Here is a 7,500-nt window from a genome sequence, read left to right as displayed (position 1 = left end):
GTTTATCGAGCGCTCCTCTAAGAACAGCCAATCACTGCTCTCCCTGCGGCAGGACCTCGCCGATTCGCTGGCGGCCGTCACCCGGCAGCCAATCCCGTCGGTCCTGGAGTCGGAGACGCAGCGATTGGACAGGAGCCTGAGGGAGGAGGAGCTTAGGATGTCCCTCGGCCAATCGTGACGCCCGGGAACCAAAACGTTTTCGCTGTTAACCAAAACCTGAAGACGTTAACGGACAATCTGTTGTGTAGTGTTGCATTGTGGGAAGGGCCTTTGTTAGCCAATCAGCTGTCAGAGTCGTGTCACATGGGAATCACCTTCAGAGCGGCTCGATTTTCATATTTACCGACTTTCCTACTGTTCTGTCCGAACCAGGAAGTACAGACTCGGTCAGCGGTTGCCGACGGTTACGAAGGACGAGCCGCCATGTTGGAGGAGTGACAACAGCGTTTCCTTCTTCTGTGGTGGAATCTGAACGTTTCCACTGAAGAAGAAGGAGTTGTAATGCACTATGAAAGCAAAAAAAACATAACTGTAAAAGCTTCATGTTACGGTTAGTTCAAAAGAAGAATGACATGAAAAATCAGACTGTGATGTCACTTCATGTTTTCAGGTTTTAATATTTTCTTCTGAACTGGTTTTACTTTCTACATTTTTTTGCTTGAACATTTTCTTCTTCACTGAAGCATCAAACAGCTTCTGTGTCTGTTCTCCTCCAGCCCTGCACACGCTCAGTCAGGTCAGAGGTCAGAGGTCAGAGGTCAGAGGTCAGGCTGAGGCTCAGTGTGTCGACCTTCCTGTTTACTGTGAAGCTTTTCAGTTTCACTCTTAAACACCAGTCCCTCTGCCTGTTGGAGTCAGTCTGATCCTCCTTCAGCAGATTGAGCCTCAGAAGCTCATTTCCACCAGTGTGATGAAAAAAAAAAGATCCTGTAAGTTATTATAATGAGAAACTTTCTCAAAATATTTACATAGTATCTCAAAACTCATTATATTGAGAAAGTTTCTCATTATTTTGAGAAAGTTTCTCATTATTTTGAGAAAGTTTCTCATTATTTTGAGAAAGTTTCTCATTATTTTGAGATAGTAAGTCATTATTTTGAGAAAGTTTCTCATTATGACTTACAGGATGTTTTTTTTTCATCACACTGGAGGAACTGGGCTTCCATGCTCAGCAGGTGGAGCAGACCAGCAGACCTGCAGCCTCACAGTTCACCACAAACCTGTTTCAGAACCAAAGAGTGTTTGATGGTCTGCAGAGATTCAGATGGTGATCCGCCTGTCCGGTCCGGAGGGTTCAGCTCGGCTTCTGATGGAAACTCTTCATGTGAAGTCTGGAGGCTGAAGGAGTTTCTGCCGCTTTATTTATTCTTTTTTATACATATTTATATTGTATTTCAGTTGGTTTTATAGTTGGAGCTGGTCAGGTCCTGTCGAAGTTCAATAAAATCTAATATTTTTCAAATCAAGTATTTGTTTTTTATTTTTACAATCAATTATTTTTTAATATCAAATTTCTGTACTGTTTCTTGTCACTTATACTGCCACCAGGTGTCTCTCATGAGTCAGAATACTCTCTCTCGCTCTCTCTCTCCCTCTCCCTCTCTCTCTCTCTCTGTCTCTCTCTCTCCCTCTCTCTGTCTCTCTCCCTCTCTCTCTCTCTCCCTCTCTCTCCCTCCCTCCCTCTCTCTGTTTCTCTCTCTCTCTCCCTGTCGCTCTCTCTTTCTGTCTCTCACCCTCTCTCTCTCTCTCTCCCTCCCTCCCTCTCTCCCCCCCCCCCCCCCCTCTCTCTCTCTCTCTCTCTCTCTCTGTCTCTCTGGGTGGGAGGAGGAAGCTCTGTCAAGGCAGTTACAGTTAGCCAGAACACGACCAGAAGTATGGCAAATTCGCCTTCAAAATAAAAGCACAACATTTGTCACATTTGGAGAGAAAAATAGCAAGGTTATTCACGGACCCTAACCCTTTAAAACAAATGATCTACATTTAAAGCCTGAAAAGTATTAAAATGTCTCAGATCCAGTTATTAGAGTCCGGATAGGTTTCAGGGTTAGCAGTTCAATCTGCATCCTGCCTGCCTTACTGAACTCAGCTGGACTTAATGTCGCTTAACGTTGAAATTCCTGCTGTCCTTTTCTTATTCTACACATTTATGGTTTCACTGCTTTCATCAGCTGTTCAGTCAGAAACGGGCTGATTTGGCAGCTTTGTTTCTTTAGTTTGTAAATTGACCAGAAATGTAATTTCAAGCAGCATTAAACAAAGTCTCGGAGAGCCTTGGATTTGGCTCTCTGAAACCTGCAGATACTCTGAACAAAACATGTCGATATACTCATTAGATTCTGTATCGAGTCAAACTGTGGTTATGAAGTAGATTTTTCTTTTTTTTGAGTTTTATTTTGAAGGTCTGGACCGGAAGTCGCGTGTGTCATTATAGGTGACTTGACAGCAGCATCAGCCCGGTCGTCGCTGCAGAAAAGCGACCGCAGCTTCAATTCTGCAGATTTCAGACCGAGAAGAACAGAAACACAGGATCTGATTTACAGCCTTTATTTAAAGACTGAGCCGAGCCGAGCCGAGCCGAGCCGAACCAGGCCAGACAGAGAGACAGACAGACAGACAGAGAGACAGAGAGGCAGACAGACAGATAGACAGGCAGGCCGGGTCAGACTGTCTGTCTCCCCGCTTCATCCTGGACTCAGTTCCTCCCTGCGGACCCGCCTGGATTCACCGAGACGCTTCATTTTCACCGGTATGGAATATTCTATTTGATCCAATTCTTCCGTTTCTATCCGGTTTCTCCTCCCGCAGATCAGATCAGACCAGATCAGATCAGAACAGATCAGAACAGATCCGGTCAGATCAGATCAGATCAGATCAGATGTATGGAGACTAAACAGATGATGCTGAAATATAGAATGTAAAGCCAGATGATGTCAGAGCTGTCGGCGCTTCAGATGAATTCCAGGTTGACTGATCTTCAGTCCGGATGATCCGCCACTCCCTGACGGAAACCTGCAGGAATCCTACAGCAGGTTCTGGATATGACAGACTGCTCAGTAATATGTGTTATAATGATAAAATATATAACCAGGTGGTTCTGCAGGCCTACTGACTCTCATAGGCTGCTGAGGGACTGTTATAGTGACACTGAAGAGCAGAATAATATAATATAATATACAGTAGCCTATAAGGTCATTATATCATTGAACTGCAGACTCACTATAGAGTATTATATACAGTGAATACTGAATACTACAGCCATGTTATAGTGATGCTATAGGAGGTAAAACACCAAGTACAGTGAGGTCACTATACTTTCACTATGGAGTGACGATATCCGTCTCTCCCGATACGATTCGATACGATGAGGTTCGGTATTTAATACAACCAGGATATGATGTAATAAATAAGAGTTCAGTGACAACAAAGTCTGACTGTGCAGAATTCTGTTTATTTCTGAGACTCGAATCTTTCCAGCGATGTCATTGGCTGCTAGAATGTAAACAACAATTTAAAAATGTCGTTACAAAGTGACAATAATATAATCTGGATGGAGAGCTTGTGAAACTGTGATGGTCAAGAGTCTCATTAGTGATTACTACAGCAGAATAACATGGAGCTGATATCACCATTCATGTTCCTGACAGCAGAATAACATGGAGCTGATATCACCATTCATGTTCCTGACAGCAGAATAACATGGAGCTGATATCACCATTCATGTTCCTGACAGCAGAATAACATGGAGCTGATATCACCATTCATGTTCCTGACAGCAGAATAACATGGAGCTGATATCACCATTCATGTTCCTGACACACCATACAGACTGACTCATTTTAATAATAATACTACTACTACTACTACTACTACTACTATTATTATTATTATTAATAATAATAATAATAATAATAATAATACACTTTATTTGTATAGCACCTTTCATACAAGAAATGCAGCTCAAAGTGCTTTACAACAAAGAAATTACATGCACCAAGTGCTTCACATAAAACTTGATAATAATAGTGAAAATAAGATAAAGATGAGAATAAAATACATAGAATGCATCTTCACATGAAAATAGACATAGAATGAGCATAAAAACAGGGATAGAATGCCATAATTAATGTAAAATAAGATGGAGAATAAAACCCACTTGATAATAATAGTACAAATAAGATAAAAATGAGGAATGCATAATAATAATAATCATAATAATAATAAAAATAAAGTAAAAAAATAAAATAAAAAATAAAATAAAATCAAGTAAAATACAACATTTTAAAAGAAGTGCAGCAGTGCATAAGTGCAAAAAAGAGATTTGTATTGAGATATATTGAATTTTAATATATTGTCCCATCACCAACATCCAGGACCACAGAAATACTACGTCCCGATGGGAATATTATTGGAATATTACTGTGATACTATAACAGATAAAAATAGCCCACCATAAAGCAGCATGAGGTCACTATAAACTCAACATGGAAAACACAGACAGAATCATTCCCTAGAGGAATATTATAAGAATACAGTGATGTTTCATGAGGTTTTGTGTTTCTCTCAGTGAAGAACAGACAGACTGAGATCACTTTAAATTAGAGCTGCAACTAATGATTATTATCATTATCCATCCATCTATTTTTTTTGATTAATTGATTAATCATTTAGTCTATGAAGTGTTCCCAGAAAACACAAAGGATTCATTAATAAAGAGATGAAACAGAAAAACAGCAAATCTGTGGAGCTGGAACCGGTGAATGTTTGGTATTTTTACTGAAAATGACTAAAACGATTAAAGGATTATCAAAATTATAATCGATTAATTTTCTGTTGATCAATTAAACGACAAATAGTTTCAACTAGGAAATATAAATATCAATTACAAACCATTTATTTATTTATTTATTTTTCATTCTTCCCTTATTATTACCTATTTGTTATTCATTCTTCAATATATGTATTATTATTATTATTTTTATTTATTTTTTTTCTCTTCTCTCCCATACACACACAATCATACACATAAACAAATCGCAGTAAATCGCAGTTACTGCATGATGTCACTATATTATAATTATTATGACTATTTCATCCTCGTTTGTTTTGTTCTCCTTTTTTTTCCTTTTCTTTTTATTCATTGTCTGTCCTTGTGTACTTTATCCCCGTTTCAATCATTGTTATATCTGTAAAGTCACCACTGTTTTGTTTTTGCACCAATAACAAAAAAACCAAACAAAACTCTGAACTGAAGCTTCTGTCCTGTCAGAGTTAAAGGTTCACTGCAGCTGGATTAACTTCAGGAAGACAGGAAGCAGATCCACCTGAGACAGGAAGCAGATCCACCTGAGACAGGAAGCAGATCCACCTGAGACAGGAAGCAGATCCACCTGAGACAGGAAGCAGCATGTCTGTCCCTGCTGTGTGACTTCCAACATGGCCGCTGTCACTCTCTGTCTGCTGCTGCTGCTGCTGCTGCCTGCTGCGGCCGGTGAGTTCACCTGTCTGTCTGTCTGTCTGTCTGTCTGTCTGTCGTCTGTCTGTCTGTCTGTCTGTCGTCTGTCTGTCTGTCTGTCGTCTGTCTGTCTGACTGTCTGTCTCTCTGTCTGTCTCTCTGTCTGTCTGTCTGTCTGTCGTCTGTCTGTCGTCTGTCTGTCTGTCTGTCTGTCTGTCGTCTGTCTGTCTGTCTGTCTGTCTGTCTGTCTGTCTGTCGTCTGTCTGTCTGTCTGTCGTCTGTCTGTCTGACTGTCTGTCTCTCTGTCTGTCTGTCTGTCTGTCTGTCTGTCTGTCGTCTGTCTGTCGTCTGTCTGTCTGTCTGTCTGTCTGTCTGTCTGTCTGTCGTCTGTCTGTCTGTCTGTCGTCTGTCTGTCTGACTGTCTGTCTCTCTGTCTGTCTGTCTGTCTGTCTGTCTGTCTGTCGTCTGTCTGTCGTCTGTCTGTCTGTCTGACTGTCTGTCTCTCTGTCTGTCTGTCTGTCTGTCTGTCTGTCTGTCGTCTGTCTGTCGTCTGTCTGTCGTCTGTCTGTCTGTCTGTCTGTCTGTCTGTCTGTCGTCTGTCTGTCTGTCTGTCGTCTGTCTGTCTGACTGTCTGTCTGTCTGACTGTCTGTCTCTCTGTCTCTCTGTCTGTCGTCTGTCTGTCGTCTGTCTGTCTGTCTGTCTGTCTGTCTGTCTGTCGTCTGTCTGTCTGTCTGTCGTCTGTCTGTCTGACTGTCTGTCTCTCTGTCTGTCTGTCTGTCTGTCTGTCTGTCGTCTGTCTGTCTGTCTGTCTGTCTGTCTGTCTGTCTGTCTGTCTGACTGTCTGTCTGTCTGTCTGTCTGTCTGTCGTCTGTCTGTCTGTCTGTCTGTCTGTCGTCTGTCTGTCTCTCTGTCTGTCTGTCTGTCTGTCATCTGTCTGTCTGTCTGTCTGTCGTCTGTCTCTCTGTCTGTCTGTCTGTCTGTCATCTGTCTGTCTGTCTGTCTGTCGTCTGTCTGTCTGTCTGTCTGTCTGTCTGTCTGTCATCTGTCTGTCTCTCCACCTGTCTGTCTGTCTGTCTCTCTGTCTACAACACAACCCCCATTCAAACAGATACGAGTGTGTGTTTCTCTCTCTCCCCCTCTCTCTCACTCTCTCTCTCTCTCTCTCTCTCTCTCTCTCCCCCTCTCTCTCGCTCTCTCTCTGTCTCTTTGGCACTGTACCTGAGAGAGAGAAAGTGGAATGAGGCTGCAGTTTTGTGGTTAGGGAAGAGATTTTATCCTTTGGAGTGCAGAACAAATTTGTGTGTGTGTGTGTGTGTGTGTGTGCGTGTGTGTGTGCGTGTGTGTGTGTGTGTGTGTGTGTGTGTGTGTGCGTGTGTGTGCAGTCAATGTATTATCCTCTCATAGTTCATCAAGCACAAAATTGTAACATTGCTCTGTGTGTGAGAGAGACAGAGACAGAGAGAGAGAGATTTCCCCAACAAAAAATAGAGAATCACTTTGTTGTTTTTATTTATCTCTTCTATGGAGCTTACAGTAACGTTAGCTAACAGCTACAGGGCAGGGTTAGGGTTAGATTAAACCTGCAATCAGTGACATCAGCCCTTCTAACCAATCCTGAAGCTAATGTGACCTATGTGGAGATTTCACTGAGACATAATGACATAAACCAATATCCACACAGCAGCAGCTGTGTTGCTGTTTTCACCTCTTTCAGCTTGTTGTCAAATTCTGCTCCTGAACGAAGCTCCTCCCGCTCCATTCAGCAGCTTTTCATTTGTTTAAACTAGCTTGGCTCCTCCCTCGCTGTTTAAAAGCAGCGCTCCCCCCCCCCCCCATTCCTGAAAAAAAATATTGTAATGGAGGAATCGAGGAAGCGCGCAAGTAAACTTGTTAAAGTATTAAACTTGTTAAACTAGTAAACTTGTAAAACTAGTAAACTTGTTAAAATAATAAACTTGTTAAATTAGCAAACTTGTAAAACTAGTAAACTAATAAACTTGTTAACCTTGTTAAACTAGTACATTTGTAAACTTGTTAAACTAGTAAA

The 7,500-nt window shown here is 41.6% G+C and overlaps 1 long non-coding RNA gene across 1 annotated transcript in view; it reads left to right on the top strand.

The window, feature by feature from the left end:
- Positions 1–1,408, top strand: part of LOC139640785 (uncharacterized) — a 2,639-nt gene extending 1,231 nt beyond the window's left edge. Inside the window, exon 4 of the long non-coding RNA XR_011694948.1 lies at positions 1–1,408. This exon is cut by the window's left edge and continues 50 nt beyond it. This is a non-coding gene — a long non-coding RNA (uncharacterized lncRNA).
- Positions 1,409–7,500: the final 6,092 nt, after the last annotated feature.

This window comes from Centroberyx affinis, unplaced genomic scaffold, assembly GCF_046629955.1.
Source record: "Centroberyx affinis isolate AG114_WGS23_722 - 3 ecotype Tasmania unplaced genomic scaffold, CSIRO-AGI_Caff_v1 ptg010608l_1, whole genome shotgun sequence".
Lineage (NCBI taxonomy): Eukaryota > Metazoa > Chordata > Actinopteri > Beryciformes > Berycidae > Centroberyx > Centroberyx affinis.
This window is presented reverse-complemented; position numbering and strand designations above follow the sequence as displayed.